Source organism: Prionailurus viverrinus, chromosome D1 (genome assembly GCF_022837055.1).
Source record: "Prionailurus viverrinus isolate Anna chromosome D1, UM_Priviv_1.0, whole genome shotgun sequence".
In the NCBI taxonomy this organism is placed as follows: Eukaryota; Metazoa; Chordata; class Mammalia; order Carnivora; family Felidae; genus Prionailurus; species Prionailurus viverrinus.
In genome coordinates this window covers 12968569-12994119 of record NC_062570.1, presented here as the reverse complement: position 1 = coordinate 12994119, position 25551 = coordinate 12968569, and positions in this window count along the sequence as shown.

The following is a 25551-nucleotide window of genomic DNA, read 5'->3' as shown; positions in this document are numbered from 1 at the left end:
GTGTCTCCCTCTCTCTCTGCCCCTCCCCTGTTCATGCTCTCTCTCTCTGTCTCAAAAATAAATAAATGTTAAAAAGATTAAAAAATAAAATCAAATTAACATTTATTGAGCATTTACTGTATCCTGAGCACATGCTGAGGGTTTTATATACATTATCTCTGTGAATTCTCATAAAGATACCATGAAGTATATATGATATTCCTGCTATTTTATAGATGTTGAGCTGAGTCCCAGAACTAAATTCAGACCATGATGTTTTGTAGTATTGGAGTTGAATTTCAGACTCTGGTTTGCTCGGCTCTAGAGCCCATGAACTTAACCGTTGTGTCATACTAACATAGTGGCAGGCTGAATACAGTCACAGGTCAGTATGGAATTTTTATAATGAGTCTAAATGCTCTGGGCAGTTCAGAAGGGAAAAGATAAATGTGCGCTAGAATTTCTTGGGAATAACTTTAAAGAAGAGATGAAATTTGAAAAATGGGTAGGTTGTATATAGGAGAAAAGGAAGCTATAATATTCTCTGACCTTTTTGGAATGGGGAGAGGGAGGGAAGAGACCTCACGTATCTGGGTGAAATAAGGCAATACAATGGATATGCCAAACCTGGAAATTGGTTTAGTCTACACTTAAGAACTTTACAGTCAGAGAGGGATGATAAGGCATTTACCCAAATTGCTATCATAATTCAGGCAAGCTCCATTAGGAAGCATGCCGGAATTCTCTATAAAGTTGTGTTAAGATGTATCAAACCAAGACTAAGAAATCTCACCAATGCAGGATAGGAGTTTGGAAAAAATCTGTACAGGAGGCAGCTCAGGGGTCCAGATACAGTAACCCCAGACACATAGAAGTCTTTGTTCCAAATTCAAAAGGTGCTGGTATAGAAATAATCCAATAAGCCAGTGGAAGGTGTCAGGAGAAATAATTTTCTTACTGTCCATCACAGTTCCCAGCCACACCAGACCAGAAGGGCTAAAGCAATGCTAAGGCTGTTTTTGTACATCCTGTTTCTGTGGTACCAGCTTAGGCATGGGAGGAGACCACGGTTTCGTGAGGACCACAATGGTATGGCGTATAGAGAAGTGTTTCTCAGTTCCTTACCTATCACCTCCAGAGATTCTGAGTTAGGGCGTCTGGAGTTGCACTCAGGAATCTTCATTTTTACCGGCCCTCGTGAGATTCTAATGTCGATGGTCTTTGAACTTTATTAAAAAACAAAAACATAAAAATAATACCACCAAAGAAAATGCTTTTCTGGAAGTTAAGGCAGGCCTGCATTAAAATGAATTGAGGGCTCCAGGGTGGCTCAGTCAGTTAAGCATCTGACTCTTGATTCCAGCTGAGGTCACAATCTCATGGTTTGCAAAGTCAAGTCATGCATAGGGCTCTGCACTGACATGGGAAGCCTGCTTGGGATTCTCTCTCTCCCTCTCTCTCTGCCCCTCCCTCAGTCACACGTGTGTGTATGTGTCTGTGTGTGTGTGCATGCACGTGTGTGCACGCACACACACACACCCACACACACACTCAAAATAAACGAATTTTTAAAAATAATAAAAAAAACCACTAACTCAAATACCAGGAATAGTGTGATGAGTTCCTTGAAAGAGAGAGATAATGCTTTAAGAATTCAGGGATTTAAAAAATAAAATAAAATTTAAAAAGAGAAAATAACTCAGTGATGGGCAAAAGGAAACGGTGTGGAGGTGTTTCATGAGCCTCTAACACTATATGCAAATATCCTATTGGCTCATTTGTATCTTTCCTGGAGAAAATCTAAATTTTCATCAGATTTTCAAACTCAAAATGTTTAAGAGTCACTAAGTCTGAGTAAGTGTCATTTTACCTGACTATTTTATTTTGAGTGAGAGAGAGAGAGTGCATGCATGCACATGCACAAGCAAGCTGGGAAGGGGCAGAGAGGGAATCTTTAAAAATTGTTTTTTCATGTTTTATTTATTTTTGAGAGAGAGAGACAGAGTATGAGTGGGGGAGGGGCAGAGAGAGAGGGTAACACAGAATCTGAAGCAGGCTCCAGACTCTGAGCTGTCAACACAGAGCCTCACACGGGCTCAGACTCCTGAACTGGGAGATCATGACCTGAGGAGAAGTCATACTCTTAACTGACTGAGCCACACAGGTGCCCAAGGGAGAGAGAGAATCTTAATCAGGCTCCACGTTCAGAGTGGAGTCCAAGGCCGGGCTTGATTTCTTGACTCTTGAGATCATGACCTGAGCCGAAATCAAGAATAAGACACTTAGCCAACTGAGCCACCCAGGCATCCCTTACTTGGACTTTAAAGGGAGACTGAAATTTTAGTAACCAGACATACATGGAAGTATTAGTAATAGGAATGGCGTGGGCAAAGATAGAGTCAGGGAAGAAAGACAATTTTTTTGTGATATACTAAGTTTGGGTAGAGTTTGACATGCTTACAGGACAGTTTCCCAGTAATGCTGGGAAAGCAGGCAAGGATAAGATCATGGAGAGCCTTGAATGCCAATTATTTGTAATATAATAAGATGCCATTGAAAGTGTAGCGGCAGAAAAAATGATGGGTTGGATCTGCAGTCCAGAAAGATAAAACCCTCGAGTGTGTGGGATGGATTGGACGGTTGAGAGAATGGTGGAGATACTGGACAGAAAGTTGTAGTTGGTTCTATCAAGAAGGCTGAGCACATGAAAAGCACAAAACAGAAACAAAACATATTATTAAAGAATTATGGACAATATTTTACAATTAGGTGGATGTAGAATGGAGTCAAGGATGACCAACTGAGGTTGACTGAAAAGAGAAAGGATACGTCATTTATAGGAAAAGGTAAGGCGGGTGTAAGAACGCATCTGTAATGAATCATAAGTATGCTCCAGGAACTAAGCATGGTTATTTGGATGTATTACCTCTTTTAATATTTTTAAGAACTCTGTGAAGTAGATACTTCTATTTTCCAGTCTCACAGGTGTGGAAATAGAGTCACAAAAATGAATTTCTTGGGACACCTGAGTGGCTCAGTTGGTTAATCCTCCTACTCAGGTCATAGTCTCACTTTGCAAGATGGAGCCCCAAGTTGGGCTTTGCACTCTCTCACAGTGCAAAGCTTGCTTGGGATTCTCTCTCTCCCTCTCTCTCTGCCCCTTCCCTGCTTGCATTTCTTCTCTCCCCTCCCCCCCCCCACTCTCTCTAAAAATAAATAAACTTACCAAAATGAATTTCTGGGGTGCCTGGGTGGCTCAGTCACTTATGCATCTGAGTTCAGCTCAGGTAATGATCTCGCAGTTCACAAGTTCAAGCCCCAGTCGGGCTCTGCACAGGCAGCTCAGAGCCTGGAGTCTACTTCAGATTCTGTGTCTTCCTCTCTCTCTATCTCTCTGCCCCTCCCCCTCCTCCACTCTCTCTCTCTGTCTGTCTCTCTCAAAAATAAATAAACATTTAAAAAAATGAATTTCTTAGGGTCACACGGGTAAAGCAGTGAGGAGCTGAGTCTGGAACTGAAGCCTATAAAACTTGAAAAGCCATGTGTTTAACCAGTAGACTGTACTGTTTTGATGGATGTGAACATTAGTTCAGACTTGGAGCTATTTCAGTATGTCATTTGAACATCCACATGGAGATGTCTACAACACATTTGGAAAGGTGGAAATGTAACTTGGGACAATGCTTAGAAATGGAATCTGTGGTGTGTGGATGATGGTGAGGCCATGGGATAGATGAGATCACTGAGACGGAAAAGGTAGTGGGAGAAGAGGAGAGACAGATGCAGGACCTGGTGACCAGATACCACTGGGAACAGGGAAAAGAGGGAGAGCTGAAGACAAAGGGCAGAGAAGAAGAGATTGCAAGTATAGGAGAATAATCTGGATAAGGCACTGCCATGCAAACTAAGGGAAGTGATAACGGCCAGAAGGAGAGGCCAATTGTATACACTGCAGAGAAGTCAAAGAAGATGAGGAACTGTGCAGAGCCTTTGAAGTTGTCAATTAAGAAAAGTTCAGTGTGTAGAGTGTAATTTGAGTTAATTGTTTGAAATGGGAGCCAGAATGAAAGATGTTCAAGGGTGCAGGATGGTGATAAGGGGAAGCAGTGAGAGCACACAGGATTTGGAGTAAAAGGAAGGAAGAAATAGAGCAACTGGTCATTCCAGAAGGCAGCAGGATTCAAGGAAATCTTTTACTTGTTGTTTTTTCACTTAGTGAGAATCTGAGCATGGTAATAGTGCAAGGGGCACGAGGTAGAGGTAAGCAGGGTTTGATGATGCAAGGGAGAGTGGGGAAAATTGATGGAGCGACACAAGAGAAGGACCGGCCTTGGACAAGTTCCAGAATGTTACCGTTCTTACAAAACTGCCGTCACTATTTCTGTTATTGTGTTAAAATAAGAAAAAAGACAATAATTACAGCCTGGAGTACACCATTAGGACTTCTGTGATTAATGTAGGCATGCATATAGCTCAAGAAAATAAGAGCAGAACAAGCCTCTAACCCATCCTTCTGGAAATAGCCACTTAACTCTTGGGTCTTGGACACGGCAGCATTCTTTGCCTGGAGTAATTGCAACTTCTCCTTTGCAGCAAGAGGGCTCGAAGCTGCTTTAGCAGTTCAGCAGAACTGTAGCCCCTGAGTCTTCAGCAATGTGTATGACAGAGCCACTCCTTGGGCTTCTTATTGGGTAGCTTTATTGCAAGCTTCTAGTAAACGTCTTACTAAATCCAGATGGACACAGAAGCTAGATTTGCCTCATTGGGGCCAATTAAGTGGGACTGGGAAGATGTCCTACAACCTCAGGCTCTGCTACCAAAGAGACTGTGACTTGCCCAAGGTCACATAGCAAGTGGCAGAGCTGGATCTTAAACCCACATCTCTAGAACCAGTCTCTTTCTACTGCACCTGGAAGAATAGCTTAAGTACAGAATGTTGCTAGGAAGTTTCTTCCTATATGCAAATCTACCTTTCTGTAGCCTTTTCTCACCACCTACTTCAAGCTTCCCTCCTCCATGGGGAAAAAAAATGCTCAAAGCTGGCATAGGGATTAGCTGTAGCATCCATACATTGGCACAAAAATGTCTCTTGATGCTTTTAATCATTAATGTTTTTCTGTCACAAAGGCTATTAGTTTCCCATTGCTTCTGTAACAAATTACCCCAAATTGATGGCTTAAAACAACGTAAATTTATTCTTTTATAGTTCTAGATACCAAAGCTTTGAAATAAGTTTCACTGGGCTAAAGTCAACATGCCAACAGGTCTGGCTCTTACGGAGGCTCTAGAAGAGAATTTACCTTGAGAAGCAGCGGATATCTATGATCTGATTCCTCATGCTTCACTTTTATAAGGGCCGCTGTGATTTCATGGGGCCCACCTAGATAATCCAGGATGATCTCTCCATCTCAAGATCTTTAACTTAGTCACATGCAAACTCCCTATCAACATGTAAGGTAATATCCCCACATTCCAGGGATTGAGACATGGACAGCTTGAGGGGCCATTATTCAGCCTACCACACAGAGTAAGGAGCAAATATGTACTGTTGTAGACATATGTCAATAAATCAGTTAGCAACTATTTATTAAACACTTACTACATGCCAAGCTGTACTAGGGGAGGTGTAGAAAATCTATATCAATATAAGGCATGTTCTCCTCCCTCAAGGACCTCACAATATTGCTGGTAAGAGGAAACTAATATTCATGAAACAATTATATTCTGAACTCTGGGGTCCTAACTATAAATGCCATGGGCTACAGGAAACTCACTTGAGTTGTATAGGTTGGAGCGATCAATGAAGTTTTCATGGGGAAAATGTAGAGACTCAAAATAGATATGTAGAATATGGATGGAGCAGGAAGAGAGGGAGGGAAGGAAGCAATTCTAAGTGAGATGGACTACAGGAGCCAGCGTGTGGCCACAGGAATAGAACAGGGCTGAGAGACATAGAGATTCCCCAAGATCAGGGGTCAACAAATTATCAGTCCCAGGTCAGATTCATTCCTCCCCCTGTTTTTATAAATAAAGTTTTATTGGGACTCAGACATATTTACTTGATCTATGGCTGCCTCCATGCAACAATGGCAGAAAGGAACAGCTGTGACAGAGGCCAAATTGTCCACAAAGTCTAGAATACTAAAACAGCCTGGCCTTTTTCAGACAAAAGGGAAAATCTTCCAATCCCTTTCCTAGATAAGAATACTCAGTAAGTCTCTTCAGCAGGAAAGATACTAGAAACACTCAAAGCAGAGACATAGCAATGAGGAGACTAATCCAGCCAAGGTCCATCTTTAGTTCAGCTCCAGTCTTCTAGTTAGTTTGCCCAAGAATGCAACCCCTGTACCAGCCACCATTTTCATAAAAGCCTCTTGTAGCTCAGAAGAGGGACTATACAAGATAAAGAACACGTATCAATCAGCAAAAGCTTCTTCACTCCTAACAACTGAGCTTATTTGTATTTTTAACAAACATTTATTTTGTACCTAGACTGTGGGGGAAACAACAAAATTGGTCTCTGCCCTCCGGGAGCTCTGAGCCTAATAGAAGTATCAACACAAACTTATAGGGAACAGTTAAACTAGAGTAGGCACAAGGTGATAAAAATGTCAAAGTAAGGGAGACAGATGGTAAGTGTGATAGAAGGAATTTACAGAAGAAAAGGATGAATGTGAGTTAGATGTGCATAGAGCAGTTTGGGAAAGCCTTGAGGAAATGGGATTGGGTCTGGTCTTGAGGAATGGATCACATTTGGGTTGGAAAAGGAGAGATGGAATACATGAATGATGGAAAGAAAATGATGGCCACAGGTTGGAATTGTAATTATGAATAACAATCTAGAAAATAAACAACTGATACTGTTGGGAAGTCAGGATGCTAAATTGTACATCAAAAGCACACAAAACATCAGAGAAACCATCATACCTACCACAGTCTTCCTATGGATATCAAACCAATTCATCATGAGACACATACATATGAGATGAAAAGCAATGATAGAAGACAATGTATGGTAATCATCAAATGGGTAATATGGGCACTAACCATCATAATCAGGTTATTCCTGTTTGAGATGGATATGGTTCTCTGAGGGAACATCATTAAAGAAAAGTCAGGTGTACTTTGTCAGGGCATTCCCTAATTTTTGCTGATTACTATTTCTGCTACCACCCAGGATAAAAAGGAAGATGAATGTTTATAACCTTGGGACCACAGACCTTGCTTTCCAATTCTCATCAGAGTTCTTCTCAGTAGAAATGTTTTGGCTAGACCACAAACTCTGGTCCAACAGTGAATGGAATAACAGAGCTTAATTCTGTGTAAATTAAACCTTCTTAATACTAGAAATGTCTAAAGATTAAAAAAAACAGTTGTAAGAAGCAATGAATTTCCCATCACTGGAGGTTTTCAAGCAATGTCTAGATATTTGATTGATAAGAATATTGTAAGGGGTGCCTGAATGGCTTAGTCTGTTGAGTGTCTGACTCTTGATTTTAGCTCAGGTCGTGATCTCAGGGTTGTAGGATTAAGCTCTGCATTGGGCTCTGTGCTGAGTATGGAGCCTGCCTAAGATTCTCTCTCTCCCCCTCTGCTCCTCTACCCCACTCATGCTCTCTATCTCTCTCTCTCTCTCTCTCTAAAAAATAATTTTTTTTAATTTACAAAAAGGATATTGTAGAAAAGATGCATGCATTGAACGGTGGGAAGCAAAGAGTGGGGAACACTAGAAGAGATATCTTTTATGATCCCTCTTAAACTCAGGGATCTAGGCATACTTTATTTTAGGTTCAGTGGGAAAATGGTAACATCTTATAGAGCTCTTAGACCCATTGATCAGGATAAAGATAAGCAGACGGTAATTAAGTCAGACTTTGATTTCAATTGGAAGTTGAGAAGAATATGATCCTCTGGGGCAGTTTGAAATAAGGGAAATATGGGGAATGAGGAGGGAAGGGGTGAGAACCTGTGAGTCAACAAAGCTGTTCTGCCCAGACAGGGATACCAGGTCTTGTTTGCAGTGCTCTCATTAACAGAACTAAACCCATCAACAGAATGAAGAAGTTAAGAGTAATATTGGCTTTGATGGAAATAAGCAGATAGCTCAAAATACCTATAGGAAGACCTATTTTTACCTAAGTCAAGAAATAGCACCACCCACCCAAGCAGAGCCTAAGAGACTATGTTGGTATATTTGTTTCCTCCAGCTGCCATAGAAAAGTACTACAAACTGTATAGCTTAAAATGAGAGAAATTTATTATCTCACTGTTCTGGAGACCAGACATCTGAAATCCAGGTGTTGGCAGGGCCATACTCCCTCTGAGAATTCTAGGGAAGAATTCTTCTTTTACCTTGTCTAGTTTCTGATGGTGATTGGAAATCCCTGATGCCCTTGACTTATAGTGATATCACTTCCATCTCTGTCTCCACCTCCACATGGCACTTGTCCCTCTGTATGTGTCTATTTCTTCAACATGGCTTCTGATATGGACACCAGTCATTGTACACACAGCCCACCCCAATCCAGTATGATCTCATCTTAACTAACCAGATCTGCAAAACAAAATAAAATCAACCAAACAACCAACCACCCACCCAACCACCCAACCAAGCAAACATGCAAAAAACCACCTTGTTTTTAAGGAAGGTCATATTCTGAAGTTCCAAGTGGACGTGAATTTTAGAGGACACTATTCAACCCAATGCAGTTGGGAACCCCAAATTTCATTAAATAGTACTTGAAACTGGTTGAAAATAAAGAAGGTCACTGATCTCTGCCTATGTGTTTTTTTTTAATTTTTTGGTTTACCATTTTTCACTTTTCAGCAACAATAATGGCTAACACGTGTGGAATATTTGCTTTCCACCACACACAATCCTGAGTTCTTCATGTGCGTTCTCTTACTTAATCTTCGCGTGATGGGCAGGATTATTAGCTCTATTTTATAGAAGAGGTAACTGAGACTTAGAATAAGTAACTTGCTGAAAGTCACTTCAGTAGTAAATGCCAGAGCAAGGCCCCAAGCCAAGACTGTGTGACTGAAAGACTGATAGAGATATGTAAGTGATTACTGATTAATACATATGTATATTGTTATCTTTCTGAAGTCATATTTATATTAACATCATAATTGGGTGGAATATATGCATTAATCTCCAGATCCTCAGTTATCTCTGCTTGGAAGGAAACTTATTCTTTTGAACATTTGTTATCCAGCCACTTCATGGCAACTATGTTGAACTGGAGACACACTGCCTCAGAGAAACCAACCAGACTGTACTGTAGGAAAATGTCTCAAATTCTGCAGAATGAAAGTATTTCCACAGCATCTGCATTTACGTGCAGCACATGTAAGATGCTCTTATGTCCAATAAGAGGGGAAATTGGAACTGATGGAAAGGTGATTCCTCACACATGATTGTTATTACTATCATTAATTTTTTTTTATCATTATCATTTAAGATAGTAGTTCTCAACCAGGGTGATTTTTCTCCCCAGGGGACACTTGGCAATGTCTGAAGACATTGGTTGTCACAGTTGGGGGGAGGGTGTTATTGCATGTACTGAGTAAAGGCCAAGGATGCTACTAAATATCCTGTGTTGCACAGGACAGTCCCCTGGAACAAAGAATGATTCGGTTCTAAGTATCAATAATGGTGAGGTTGGGAAACCCTGGTTTAACTGTCATTGGTAAAAGAGGGTGCCCCTTGGGAGTCTCGTTGTTGAATATAGGGTTCTGCTGTTATTCTCTCAGACTCAGGCACTTAATCCAATTTTTCACGACCCCTATACTACTGACTACTCTCTCAGTAGTGATGACAATTGATAATGATGCTTAATATTTATTGAATTCTTACTATGTGTCAGGCACTGTTCTTAGTGCTTTTCATGTATGGGCTCAATCGGTCCTCACTGTGACTCTTCTGAGAGACTGCCATTATTATTCTATTATACAAATGAGGAAACTAAGGCATAGCAAGTTTGAGAAACTTGCCATAGGCTACAAAGCCAATGCAGGGCATAGGGAGGATGCTGCTACTCTAACCTTCATTATGCTCTTCTCTTTTCCTACCTCCAGCAGTAGATCAGGCTGAGTACCTGGCTGCACCTTTTATGGAACATTACAATGAGTGGGAGTAGGACTCCCACCTCACAGATGGGGAATTAGAGGCATCAACAAGGGAAGGAAACTGGCACACTGTTCATGGGCATTAACCAAAAATACAGGAAATAGTGAGACGCTATGCTCATTGATCAGATCCCTAAGGAACACCCTGTTTTGTCACTAATTCTCACATAATGCTTAGCTCTTGTTCTCTTCCAATTCATATACCACATGCAGATTTTTTTTCCCTCCCAAGAAGTCTTATCTTAGAATGGGGTGTGCCTAGTAGAGTTTGAGTAACTCTGTTAGTGCCTAATGAGTACTGCTGACTGGATAGATGGATGAATAGATGGGTGGATGGCTGGGTGGGTGGGTGGATGGATGGATGGATGGGTGGATGGGTGAGTGGATGGGTGGGTGGGTGGAGGGAGGGAAGGAGGGAGGGATGAACAGATGATCAAATACTGAGCTACCAAGATGGCTTAAGGAATGATATACTAGGGGAGAGGGACTTCATTCCTGAGAGGGCAGTTATAATCAAGAATCCTAAGTTCTCAAAGGTGTCAGCAAAGCTGGGAGCCTGCAGAACTGGAAAGAGCCAGAGACCAGAAAGAGAAGCACGACCTGAAATTTACCTGAGCCCAAGTGCCATAGTATATAGAAGGCCCTTATTCCTCAGAGCCTGGAAGTGAGTCGCCTTTCAATCTGTTTGTATCTTGTTTCTCCTTCTAGACCAAGGTTTTCTCAACCTCAGCACTATTGAAATTTAGAGCCAGATAATTTCTGTAATGGGGGGGAGGAGCTGGTCTTTCCTATGTGTTGCAGGGTGTTTATCTGTATCTCTAGCCTCTACCTGCTAATCCCAGTAGTACCACCCCAAGTCACAAAAATTAAAAAAAAAAATGTCTCTGGACGTTGTCAGATGTCTCCTGGAGGGGCGAAATTATGCCCAGTTGAGAACAACTGCTGTAGTCCAGGAGTTCCTACAGACTCAGGGCCTGAATTTCTTCACCTTGCTGGCAATTGCCAAGCTTGGAACAACAATAAAACCTTCATAAATGTCTACGAGTTGATAGATTGCTTACCTCCTCTGGCAGGAAGAAAGGCAAATTTCAGAGAGAAAACACTGCAGGAGAAACGAGGGAAGATGAGAGGGGGGCAGGGAAGGAAGGAAGAAGGAAGAGAGAAAGGGAGGGAGAGAAAAGATAAGAAGGGAGGTAGAAAGTAGAAGGAAAAAGAGGAGCTCATGGGTGTCAGCAAACCCCACCCATGGCCCCCATGGCCCATTCCTGTGCTGGTGGCTCCACAACAGGTGTGAAGTGAACTGTCACACTCAGCAAGGAGCATCGGGTGACTTCACCTCTTCTTGAACCAGAGAACTCACAGTTTTTGCCTTCATGTTGCTCGGAAGGGACCTGGGATAGCTTTTTGTGTGTATGGATATATGTGTGTGTGAAAGTATAATTATCCATCACTGATTAATCTTCAGACTGAGTCAAGCATTCATTGCAAATCCTTGAAACAAACAAGTCTATTTATATTTTAATTATTTTCTTGGGTTTCAGGTTGATTTGTCTTTCTTCTGCATATTTATGAAGCTGTTGATCCTATGGTAACCTTATCCTTACCTCTTGCAGAGCAGGAGGAAGGCAGAAGGATAAAGAGAAACCCAGAGAAGCTGGCTTTACGCCTTCCCTCCCCCAGGATGCCAGAGCATTCCCTATAGCTCTAGAGAAAAGTGAGGATGACACAGAATAGGGACCTTTTTTTTTTAATGTTTATTTATTTATTTATTTTTTGACAGAGACAGAGACAGAGCATGAGCGGGGGAGGGGCAGAGAGAGAGGGAGACACAGAATCTGAAGCAGGCTCCAGGCTCTGAGCTGTCAGCACAGAGCCCGACGTGGGGCTCGAACTCACAGACTGTGAGATCATGACCTGAGCTGAAGTCGGACGCTCAACCAACTGAGCCACCCAGGCGCCCCAAGGGACCTTTTTTTTAAATTAAGGTATAATTAATTGGGACCTCTTGCCCACAGCTGTCATTCTTATTTTAGGTGACCTCATCTCTCTTGCTGGAGTCTGATTTTGGTCCTGGCTCCTTTTGCTTCCTTGCTACCCATATACTGTAGTCTTTTTGCATCTTTATTACGTATACATTTTCCAAATGAGCCAAATTTGTTCCTAAATAGTGCAAGATTTTTCTATAGAATTTTATCAGTGAATTTGGGTGATTGAAGAAATCATGCATTTTTCATTACTTGGCAGTCCATTGTACCTGGATATGAAAAAATGTACATGTGAGGTCAAGGGTGAAGCGTTCACCAGATTCGCAAGTGGATGTACAGCTCCACTGTCAGTGATGGCCCGACATGTGTATCAAAATGAGATACGCACGCTTAAGCTCCTGGATCCAGTAGCTTGGGGCTGCACTAGACCCTGCCTAGCTAATCTTTTGGCTTCTTTAATAGGTTATTTGTCAACAAACATTCACTCCCTCCAAAAGACCTCCCTCCACAGAGGAGAGGAGTGTGCTCTCCCAACCCATTGATGTTGGGCTTGGCCGTTTGACTCGGCTTGGCCTCATGGTGAGAAGAGTATGGTTTCCTCTGTCTTGCTGTGGCCAATGGTGCATTAACAGATGTGATGCCAGCAGAGGCTGGGGCTTATGTGCTCCTGTCACTGTGGAAAGAAAATGCCTTAGGAAGCTGCTGGTCCAGAGAGGACCAGAGACTCATCCTCCTCATATCAGACCAGCAAGTTGGAGCCAAAGCTGGCTGAGCCGACTGTAGATCAGCTGAGCTCCAGCTGACTGGCAGATGTATAAGCAAGAAGTTAATGCTTGTTGTTTTATGCCACTGGGTGCTGGGTTGAACGTTATTAGAGTTTCAAAGTCTGATTGCCTTGACAGACCCAGCTTCACCAAAAATGCCTTTAAGAAATATGACCTTGTGCTAGAGCTAGACCTCAGGAGAACAATGCCTGCCCTTGCCCAGCACAGAAACCCTGGCTTATCCAGGTCTACCATACTATTACGTAATAACTATTGTAACTATTATGTAATGACGGTTTGCACAAGAGTTGTGTGGTTTTCAAAGTTCTTTGATACACTTTGCTCACCTAACATGTCGAGACTATAATGTAATATTATTTTCATCTCCATTTCTTCTCCAGTGAGTGGACTGGACTCAGATAAGTTAAATGCTTTAATTAAGACGATACAGTCAGTAAGTGCAAGATTGACCTCAGTCTTCTCCTTCCAAATTTCGCCCTTGCATCATATTGCCTTGTTTGTTGTACGTATAAAATTAAGTTAGGTAATGGCAATTGGTTAGGAGACAGAGTGGGTCTTCAGTTCCCACCCTTGTCCTTGCCACAGTGGCTTTTAGCCCTGTGGGCATGGGATGGACACATCACATCTCATCCTCTTAGAAACTGTTCTCAGGTAGAGAAGACAGAAGTTTAGAAGCTTTAGAAGCTCACCCTCCTTTTTCTTCTCTCCTCCCACTGCCATGTCACCTGCCCCCCTAAGAGGTACTTGTCTTGGCTTAAGGGTCCCTGAATATCATGCAGGTGGGAAGTTCTATTCTGGGAAAGTCAGTCCCACTCAGCATGTCTGAAAATCAAATCAAACAGGACACCTGCTCTCAAGAGATGATAGCAGAGGTTGGCAAGCTTTTCCTGCAAGGGCCACATAGTCCATTTTCAGGCTCTGGTGGTCATACAATCTCTCTTACAGAGACTCAGATCTGTAGGTGTAGTGTCAAAGCAGCTATGGGCGATATGTAAGTGGATGGGCCCCAAGCACCTGATTTATAAAAACAAGGTGGTGGGCAGGGTTGTGCCCAGTGGCCGTGGTTTGCTTGCCCTGGTTTATAGACTCATAGAGACATTAACACAAATTATGGCATCAACGCTCCCTGTCTTTGAAGTGATATCTTACGGGAAGATGAGAGTGCTTGTCATTCTTCCTCCTCTCCCCTTTGATTTTTCCTTCTAGTCTTCCTTCTTTCTTCCTTCCTTTTTTCCTTATTTCTTGTCTTTTCTTTCTATTGTTCTATTTCTCCTGTCTTTCTCTTCCTTCCTTCCTCTCTCTTTCTCTCTCTCTGTCTCTCTTCCTGTCATCTCTCTTCCTTTCTGCCTTCCTTCCTTTCTTCCAAACCATCAGCAAATGTTTACTGAGCCCCTCAGTTGTGCCAGGCACTAGGCAAACAGGTGAGGAGTGTCAGCCTCCGCCCCTGAGCTCTGCTGGTTCCCTGCCACGTCTGCAAGCCCTGGGCACTTTGTTCCCAGCTGTGCCCTGGGGAGGGATTGCAGAGGGGATGAGGAGGGGAGGGGGGAGAGGGAGGACAGTCTGGCAGGGAAAGGGGGGCTGCTGCAGTGTCATCACCCTGGCCCGTGGCGTAAAGGTGCAGAGCGTCTGCTCCTGAGCCTGCCTTCCAGTACTCCTTTCATCTGGAGTAAGACTCTTTAATTTGTAAACATTAATAACCATTATTATTATTAAAAAGGAAAGAAAGTGAGTAGCCCTGTAACTAATTACTTTAAGTGTTCTCAACAAGGCACAGTTCAACTCCTTTATAAAACCTCCTGCTGTGAAGACCAGATTGTCATTATGATCAGATCCTTCCTTAGACCTATTAATTTTACCCAGAATAACAGCAGAACAGATGCAAGAAGAAGGCTAGTCTGATTAACATAATTCTTTTCAAAGACCATTTCCTCCCTAAGGGCCACCGTACCGAGTCTTCTATCTTGTCTCAGATCTAATTACATTCAGGAGAATTCAGACACTGACGGGCGATCTCAGCAGATGTCACTTCTCAGATTTGAAGCACACTTCAGGATATGAAACCTTATCAGAAAATCAATTGAAATTAACAATTCCCTCTCTCTTTTTCCCCATCTCTTCCCTCTGCCAGCGCTCCCTCTCCCTGTGTCTTTTCCTCTCTTTCCCTTTTCTTTGGCCAGATTAAAGTTGTTTCCAAACACTAACCTTTCTCAGGAGGAGAGACAGCATTTCCGGGAATTCAATAAACCTGAAACTCAAGCCTACGCTTACCTTTTGAAGTGTTTCTCCGCTTCTCCCTGTCTCAGCATAATGAGTGTGTGTGTGAGTGTGTGTGTGTGCGCGCGTGTGTGTGTGTGTATTATGAGCAGCAGTTCTTGAGGGTCTCTATAGGATATAAAAATAAGGTAAAAACAGGAGAAACAGGGGCTTTCTGCAGCACATTGAAAAGATACACACCACAAGCTGCCTCTTAAGTATCTGATCTCTGATTGAAACCAGAACCGATTTGGATCCCAGTGTCTGATCTTTGATGGGCAAGAGCAGTGGGTTTACAATGGAGTCTCTTGCTGCTTTTAATGAAGTATTTGACTTTTCGCCTGCTGCTTTCAATTGAGCTCTGGGAGCTTTGGATAGAAGCTCTTGGGGGAGCAGCAAATGAGTGGGGGCTGGGGTTCCAGTGCCTGGAGCCTAGGTTAAGATACGGCAGACCTCGAGTTCCAGCAGCAGCAGAAACTTTTTTCTCAGCCTCACCCTAAGCTCCAGGGCCTTTTGTTCTGGGATCTCAGAATATAGAAAACGAGGCCTGGAAAGCCAATTAGCTAAAAAAAACCAACCACACTTTTTTTTTTCCTGCTGCCATGCTTAAGCTGTCCCTTATTGTGGTCTGCTTTGCTCTGCCTCTCCAAAGTTGCCCAGGTACGGGGAAATAGTGCCATAGGACACGACTGTAGGCAGAGACCATGGACGAGCCATCCATTTTCCATATCCTGGGAGAACAATGGAGAAAGAGCTAGAAAGCGGGAACATGCAGTTCTGCATTATGCATTGGTTTTTTGCGGTTTGCAGGTGCCATACGGCACCATGCTGACACAGAGCGCAAGCCGGCCTCCACTCCCCAAAGCCTCATTGCAGCAGCTGCTCTCGCCTGGCTGGGCCTGGCTGTGTCTCTGAGGTGGTGTTCCTCAGGGTGGCCATCTGGGTGTTCTCCCCGGATAGCCCGCGGCCTTGGCACGGGTCCTCTGGGAAGCTGCCCAAAGTAAGAACACTGGAGCAAGATGGGCACGAGGCGTCCCTTCGCAGGGACACTGGAAAGCCTCTGATCTTTACACTGGTGGGGTGAGAGCTTGAGAGGAAAGTACTAGACACAGGAGAAGAGGTGGAGAGGATTATGGAAACCAGGGCCTCTTTGTCATTTTCTGGTTCGTGTTGAACATCTCGCTTACTGTCCCATAGAGAGTGGGGGAGAATTTGACTTGTAAACCCACATCCATTCTATTTGGCCTTTCCGTGGTCCGGCCCTGAGAATGACACTGGCATGTTCCTAATTGATGGATGAGGGTGCTCTGGGCTCCTGAGAGATTGTTCTGTCTCAAGCTTTACGCTCCGGGCTCTCCTAAGAAGGGTTAGACTTCAGCCATAGTCAAGATAATCAAACAAGAGGAGAGCAACCCCTCTTCTCTTCCAGGGTTCACTGTGTGTGATGTCATCATCACGCAGTCTGGTCTCGAGGGAGAGAGAGGAAGCTCATTATGGTGGAAGAAGGACCATAGAGTGTCAGGGGGTCCTTAGCAGTGGGTGGGTCCTCACAGCATCTGTGAGCCACTAAGCCTGTATGTAGGCAGACAAATGTGCTAGGGTTGGTGACTCTCCAGCCTGCCTGGGCCTGTCAAATATTCCTGTAGGGCTCACCTGCTGCTGCCTTTGGAGAAAAGGAGCCCATGTAGGGCTCAAATAGAAGGAATGGAACTGAGTTTCAGAAGTCTGGCCTCCACCTTGCCTTCTCTGAGTTTAACACATGAAAAGGTACTCTCTGTCTGGTCCAAGTGGTCTGAACGGGAAAAAAACGATGGTTTATGACTGCGACATCCTAATAACAGCCAGTCTAATCCAAGATTTGATGAAAAAGAGAATGATTACTGAGTGTTTCGGTGTGTAAATTCTTGCATTTACTCAGTATTTATTTAGCATATATTATGTACATAGTAATGTGACAGCTCCTGGGGAGAGGTGGTAAGAAATAAATCAGACATGGTCTCTAACACTAAAATAGTTTATTGTACAGTGGATATATACATGTACACACACACACACACACACACACACACACACACAATTCCCTGCATCTTGGGTTTTTTTCACTTAACAGTATACCTTGGGTGTTGTTCTATATTAGTACATAAAGATTTGTCACATTCTTTTAAACTATTATACAATATTCTATTGTACTATATATATGTGTGTGTGTGTGTGTGTGTGTGTGTGTGTGTGTGTGTGTATATATATATATATATATATATGGGAGAGAATTATAATCAGTGTCCCATTATCGGGCACATATAGAATAAATTCCTAGATGTGGAATTGTATATTTAATTTTTATTGATCTTGTTAAGTAGCTCACTTTAGAAGCGATACTGAAAGGTGTGCCTCCCAGCAGCCTACGAGAACATGTTTCCTTATACTCTCAATAGCAGTGTCTTACAAAACTTCAAAGTAGTTTCAATCGGCAGCTTGATTTAGCATTTCTCTTATTAGGACTGAGGTTGATGACCTTTTTGTTCATCTAAAACCCCCTTGTATTTCCCCTTCTATGAACTTCCCGTTTATTTCATTGTCTGTTTTCTAATGGGTTGTTGGATTTTTATTGATTTGTAAGCACTCTTTGCGTAAGCCCTCAGGTCCTATCCATAGTACTCTGAAAGCAAAAAAGGGGGTTCACAAATTCAATGCCAAAACTCATTTGGTGGTAAATCTGACCTGGTTTTCATGTGAGGTTTTGTCCGTCTCGCTTAGTGTGAATATTCATGAGTTTGCTGCATAAATAATAATGCATTTGAATTTATAGAATATGACCCCACACGACACTGGTGGTGTCTCACAAAATTCAATAATCCCCAATATTAACCTTCCAAAAGCAAAATTAAAAAACCTAATGGTTTCAGATAAGAAACTGGGAAGTATTTAGAAAAAAAAAATTTGTTTTTCAAAATAATGCTTCCCCGTTTCCCCAACCTATTTGGAGCCAGAAAATCCAGGAAAGAAGCAAAGTAAAAGTTTCTTTGTGTCCAGTGTCTAAACCATATTTTGCACCATTGGATCATGGTCTGCCGATGCCATGGCCATATTTCTATGTGGGAGGCCTTTCAAAATACACAATGGAATTGAAGTCGCCACTTGAAACTTCTTTACTTGCAAATTCAAAGTTGGCAGATGAGGCCGCTTACAGAAATGTTACACACAGTTGTCACAAATAGGGGCTGTATTTCTCACAGCAATATTTTTCTCTTCTTCTGTTACCTAATAAGTCACATATTTATGGAAACAAATTTGAAACAACTTGGTGGAAAGGCCTTCCTCCCCCTGAGCTTATAAATGATGCCTCCCATGTTTTCTCACGGTGCTTTTATGGATCCCTTTTTCACATTTCATATTTGATCCACCTGGAATTTATTTTGGCATAAGAGGTGAGGTGGAGCTCTAACTTTGTATTTTATCAGATGGCTACCCAGTTGTCCCAAACCAGATTCACTGATAATCCACCTTTACTCCATTAATTTGAAAGGTCATCTTCCTAAGACACTAAATTCTTTTGTGTATTTGGGTCTACTTCAGGGCTTTCCTGTTTGTCCCTTTAATTAAGTTTGTTTAGTACAAAGCGTGGGCTATTGCCTTATATTGTTATATTTCTGTCCAGGAAGGTTCCTTCAGTTTATACTTCCATCAACAGTGGATGACTCTCTTGTCCCTCCATAACTTTGACAACACTCCTATTTTATATCCTTTCCTATTTTAGATGATAAACAGTATAATTTAATTGGTTTTGATTTGCATTTTTATTACTACCAAGCCTTATATATACATATATTTTTGGAACATCCAGGTATCTTCTTTTATAAATTAGCTGTTAGTGTCTTTCCCCCCAGATTTCTAATGGGACGTTCAACTCTTTCCTGATGCTGTACGTGTCCTTTAAAAAATCTTTGCCAGAGATGGAGTTGATGTCAAAAGCTGAGTTTGTGGGGTGCCTGCGTGGCTCAGTTGGTTAGGCGTCTTGATTTCAGCTCAGGTCGTGATTTCATGGTTGTGGGATCAAGCCCTGCATTGAGCTCTACCCTGAGTGTGGAGCCTGCTTGGGATTCTCTCTCTCCCTCTCCCTCTGTCCCTCTCCCCCACTTGCACACGTTCTCTGTTTCTCTTTCTCTCTCTCCCTCTCTCTCTCTCAAAAACAAAACAAAACAAAACAAAACAAAACACCAACTGAGTTTGTAAGAGCAGGCTGGATGGAGGAGACCATTCTACAATATATCTTCAACACTGTTCCCAAAAGTGGAGAGTCTTTTAGATGGGGAGGGGGTAGGAGAAGGAAAATAACAATGCTTGCTATGGACTGAGTGTTTGTGTCCCTCTAAAAAATTCATATATTGAAGCCTAATCCCCAATGTGATGATATTTGGAGGTGAGGCCTTTGGCAGATAATTTGGTTATGAGAGTGGAGCCTTCATGGTGGGATTAGTGCCCTTGAAAGAAGAGACCTGAGAGAGCTTACGTCCCCTCTCTGATCTCTGACACAGGAGGACACAGCAGGAAGAGAACCATCTACAAACCACGAGTGGGGCCCTCTCGAGAGCCTGACCACCCTACTGGGAATCTCCAACTCACTGGCCTCCAGAACTGTGAGAAGTGAATTTCTGTTGTTTAAGCCCTCCAATCTACAGTATTCTGTCATAATAGCTCAAAATGAGTATTGGTAAATATTTGCCAACCACTTAGGTACCAGCACTTTCCAAGTTTCTGTTGTTGTATCATCAGAATGACCTTACAAGGTGGGTACTCCAGTCATCTCCATTGATCAGATAAGAAAACTAGGACTTGGTGATTCAATAACAAATTCAAAGTCACACAGCTAGAACATTGTAGAAGCACAACTAAATTCCAGCTCTCTGACACCAGAGTGAGTTTCTCTCTCTTTTTTTAAATTTTTTATTTTTTAAATTGTTTATTTTTGAGAGAGAAAGAGCGTGAGTGGGGAAGGGACAGAGGGAGAGGGAGACACAGAATCCGGAGCAGGGTCCAGGCTCTGAACTATCAGCACAGAGCCCGATGCGGGACTCAAACCCACAAACTGTGAGATCATGACCTGAGCTGAAGCCGGACGCTTAACTGACTGAGCTGCCCAGGTGCCCCCAAAGTGGGTTCTTTTAATGTCCGTATCTACTGAATCCTAGTGGCTCCAGGCTAGTGGAAAAGTCAGATCTATTCATACACAAGATCATGAGGTAGACAAAGTTTGTCTTCAACTGCCTCATTTCTGTGTCTGCCACAAGATGGACAGGTATCTTATACACTGTACCTTCCTTTTCCATCATTACCCACTGTCCTGCAGCCTCTAGGTGGTCAGAGTTCTTGACCATGACACCCATTGGGCCTGACCCCCACTGGTGGTGCCTCAAGGTACGGACATGTCCCTGAACCCTTCCTTTTTTTTCCTCATCCAAATGTCCCTGGCCTTTGAACTAAAAGCCATAGTTTCTGCTAATTTGCTCGACCAAAGTAGACAGAGTTTTTAATGAATGCTAATGAATTAATGTATTATTCACATAGAAGGCAGGAAGGAGACAAGTAAAGAGAGAGGAGAAGGAAAGACTGGGCGAGGTGCACCAAGCGACAAGTGTGAATTTGGCTTTCTAGGTAGTATGGGATCTCTTTCCCTGGCGATTTTTCTGAGGACAAAGGAAGCATTGGCTCAGGGCTAAACTGGAGGAAGATAATCGGGGACCAGGTGGGCCTCAGCTTCTGGGTGCACCATGTCTCCCGAGCTTGGATCTGTGGCAGACCTTGGCCTCCAGGGCTTGTGGCTTCCCTCGCACAATATTTCCACCCCAGCAGTCCAGTCGGGCTAGTCGAGAGTTGGCTGTGAGGGCGGAGTGACGGAGGTTGTTCCCCCAGAGCTGGGCCTTCCAGGGGGACAATGCTCCAACAGGCAAATCAGAGAACGTTCAATTCTACTAGCCCCCCCAAATGTTCCCCTAATTGATCCAGAGCTATATAAAGGGTAAGAAGGGACTTAAATAACCCCACATGTATAGCCAGCTCTCAAAATCTTTGAAACCTGAAGGCAGTTCCCGTTTGCAAAAGATCTACCTTATGGGCCTCCCTGAGGATGGTCCCTGCAGCTTTGGCATGAAAGACCAAGGAGAAGAAGCTAGACACAGATCGAGGGCACACCTCTGTATTTCCCACCTCGGATTGTATAAATGGCTCTCTTTTTGCAGGAGGACGAGGGGTGGGCAAGTGGGAGGTGATCTGTATATTTTGCAATTAACAAGGATAATGAAATATTTTTGGAAATGTTTGCTTGGGGCTCCAGGTTTCTCTCTAGACTTTTCTCCTTTGACAGTGAGAGATGCTTGTGGGGGTGCATGATGCAAAGACCTGAATCCATCTCAGCCACCCAGCCCTGAAGTGAGGGTCTGGGTGAGATGAGCCCTCACATCCTCTCCAGACAGATGCTCCTGTGATTGTGTCTGGCTTTATCTGCAGTGATGAACCGCATTCAGAACAGGGAATAAGAAAGGATTAATTATACTCAATTGAATAGAAACGTTATTAAGAATAACCCGTTAAATTTTTTTTCTTATTACTCTGCCTTTTTGCTCTCTTGAGGCACTATGATATTTTAAGGCTATCGTGAGTTTAAAATAACCTCACCATTAGCCCATGGAAATAGAGAGGATGTGCATTATCCTCCCCTTTCCGTGGAAGAGGAAACTGAGGCCTGGGGAGGTCCAGGGGCTTGGGTAGAATCCCAACAGAAACCCAGGTCCCTCTCTGCCAGCCCGAGCCATTTCCAGTGGATGTGCTTTCTCTCCCTGCAAGACACGGTCTGCTGATTAGAGAGGTTTCTTTTTCCCAAACCCCATTGCATTGGACAGATGCATTAAAAGCCTCCCCGGGTAGACAAATCCTGGGGCCGACAGGTAGCTTTCCATTAATAAAGCAAAAATACAAATTAAGCAGTCCTCTTGGTGATGCTAGAACCGGACTCGCCCCTCCTCCCCCGCCCCCTAGGAATCCACAAACAAATCTTTAAATAACAAAAGAAAATTGAGTACCTGATGCAGTTAGCAGTGGCCCCGTGGGGGCTGGGGAGACCAGAAAAAGAGTCTATTATTTTGCACCTGTCCTGCCCAATAGCTCATTGTGCAGCAGTATTTACTTAAAAAGCAGAAGAGGAAATCATTATTTGCTCTTAGTCCTGCGATTCCCGTGGCTACACTCTTTGGAGGAAGTGTTTTATTTTATTTCTTTTTTCCCCTTCTCCCATGCCTGAGTTTCAAGAGGTAAAAGTGTCAGTGCCTGGCGCATATGATATGGAGAATCAGCACAGAGGCCAGGATGGGAGTGTGGCATATGCCTGCCCTGCTTTCTTTCATGTCTGGACAGCGATGAAGAGAAATGAGCTCAAAGGGAGGTCTCTCTCTCTCTCTCTCTCTCTCCTTTTCTCTCTCTCTCCCTCTCTCCATCTCTCTTCCCCGTTCTCTCATTCTCTCTCCCCATTTACAAAAGCTGCATATACATCATATATGCATGCACCATTAGATGCCTATACATATACACATTGTGTAGTACCCATATATTATATACATATATGTGTATATTTTACATATATCATCTAAACATATCTACATTATATATGGTGTATTAAATACACACACACACACACACACACACACACACACACACACACACACTTACAAATGCATTCTGCTTCCCTCCTCCCAAATAGAAATGCTAGTGAAACACTGAAAAAAATGAAAAAATACACAATCCAGAGCAGAAAAAAAAAGGAAAAGCAAAACCCCCCGTTTTAAATGTTATAAGTATCTTCCAGTTACTAATGTCTCCCCCTCTTAATGGCTGTGTTTCTCCAGCTGGAAATTGGCAGCAATCAGCTTTACAAGTGTTGGGGAAAGATTTACTTGGACAGATGAAAGAAAATCATTTCCTCCTAAATGCCGGCACCCACCACAGATAATGTGGCACTCCCCTGCTTGGCAGAGGGCAGCGCATTTTGAAGGAGCTTGTTTTCTTGGAAAATATAGTCATTGGGCAGGGAAGACAAAAATATGACCGGGCTGGTAAAAATGCTATTGTTAGAGGTAATAAGGTGTTAAGGGCAGTGCTTTACAAGAGGAGAGCATTTTCTAAAGCTTTGAGAGCAGGGTGGGTAGACGATAAATGGCCCTGGGTGAGAGAGAGGCCCAGCAGGACTGGCTGACCTATCTTTAGCGGTCTCTATGCCCTTTGCATTCCCATAGAACACTGGTGTGGAAAGAGCCCCGCAAGATCACTTTTTCCCACCCCCTCACCTCTCACGCCCAGAGAGGAGAGAAAGCAACCGACCCACATCACGAGTGGTTGGAGGTAGAACAGGAGCTGGCGATCCCAACACATCCAGCTGCATGTGGTTCGTGTTCCATTAATGGCACAAAGTCCGATGTTCTTTGTCCTCGATGAGCATTTTTCAATCTCTCTGCGTTTGGGGGACTTTCAGAGCGGGGGGACAGGTAGGAGCCAGCTCTTAGGTTCTTTCCCAAACCAACTTCCGTCGGAGTAGTAGCTTGACTTGTATTTTCATTAGTTGTCTGTAAGATACAATTGGAAGAGGTTCCATGACTTTTGAAAAGAGCCTGCAAACTAATGTTGCCTCATTGATCTGCTTCTGGGCAGCCCTCTTAGGCTACCATATCCTTTCTAGGGCTTCAGTCTCCCTGTTGCTCTTGGCTGAGACTCCAACCACTCTTTTTGACTCACTTTTTGCACTGGTTTGCTACTTGCCTGATTTTGATCTTACCGTGAGTTCTTGCTTTCCTTTGCCACCCTCCATCTTCCCTTTTATTTTGCATATCACATGTCATGCTGTGTCCCCCAGGGTGACATCACTTCCTCCTATGGTTATTATTCTAATCTCTTCCCCACTCGCTTCGTAAGCTCCCATTGGCTGCCTTGTGTGACTGTTCCACACTTGCCTCAGGTCGGCGCTTCTATGATCTTTCTGCTGCTGACTCCCAAATTTATTTCTCCAGCCAGGATCTCCAATGAGCCCACGTTTCAGACTTATATCTTCCAATATGTCCTGGATCTCTTTGCATGAATGTTTCACGTCATAACCTTTCTGCACAAAGCTGGTTCTGCATCTGTTTACAGTCTCACCCAGCAGAATGGGCATATAAACCACCTTCCAAACCAGAAGGGAGGGTCAGAGAGCAACCTTCTTGCAAGTTAGTCAATCACCAGACCTTGCCAATTTTACCTTTCTCTCCATGATCCCACCTCCTCTCCATTTCTTCTCCCTGCCCTGCTGTGGGCCATGGTTCTCTTGCACCCAGCCCACCACAAGAACCTCTTTGGCTCTCCATCTTGGCTCTACTCTGTCCCCCCTATATTTGTTCTCTGCACGAACACAGGAATGGCCGACTGGGAAAACAGATCCCACTGCTGTGCCTGGGACCAAGCCAAGCCCCTAGCTGTTGCCTGCTGGGGTGAAATTCTGGTCTCGATCCTGTCCAGCTCTCCTGCCTCATCCCTCAGTCCTTCCACCTTGCACTTCTCTCTCCAGCAGACCAAACTGTATGTGGTTTCCATTGTGCCACTTTTCTCCTGGTCTTTGCATTTACTGACCTTCTGCTTGTCACGCGCTCCCTAGCACCTCCTCTCCCAGCCAATTTGGGCTCGTCTAAGTCTCAGTTAGGGACCTCCTCTGCCATGAGCCTTTCCTATGCCTCTCTCGGCACCCTGTGCATCCCTATCTCCACACACTCGTTCCACCAGTGTTTATTGATTTCCTGCTTTGTACCAGGCATGGCACTAGGGACATAGTAGCAACTAAAGCAAAGAAAACCCTGCCTCTTAGACATTAAATTCCACTAGGTGGGAAAGGAAGAAACAAGATACAGAAGTGACATGTTTAGTATGTTCGAGAATGATAAGTACCTAGAAGAAAAATAAAACAGAGACAGGGAAGAAACAATATTGAGAGGGGTTGAAATTTAAGGTGACTGAGGAAAGCCTTGCAGAGGAGGGGACATTTGAGAATGATCTGAGGCCTGTGAAGGAGGAACCATACAGATATTTGGGAAGAGCATTTCAGGCAGGCAACAGCAAGTGCTAAGACCTTGAGGTACAAGTGTGCCCAGCATGTTTGAAAAAGAATAGTGAAATGCCAGCATAGATGGGAGAGAGTAAACAAGTAGGAAGTGATGTCAAGGGGGTAATGAGGGACAGGGAGGGCACAAGTCCCAGTTCTGTTGGCCATGGTGAAACAGTGGCATTTACTCTGAGGGAGATGGAAACCATTGAGAACTTAAGTGGAGGGGTGATGTCTGCTTTATAGTTAACCAGATCTCTCTGGCTCTCGTGTTGAAAATAGACCAAAGGGAAGTGAGGGTAGAAGC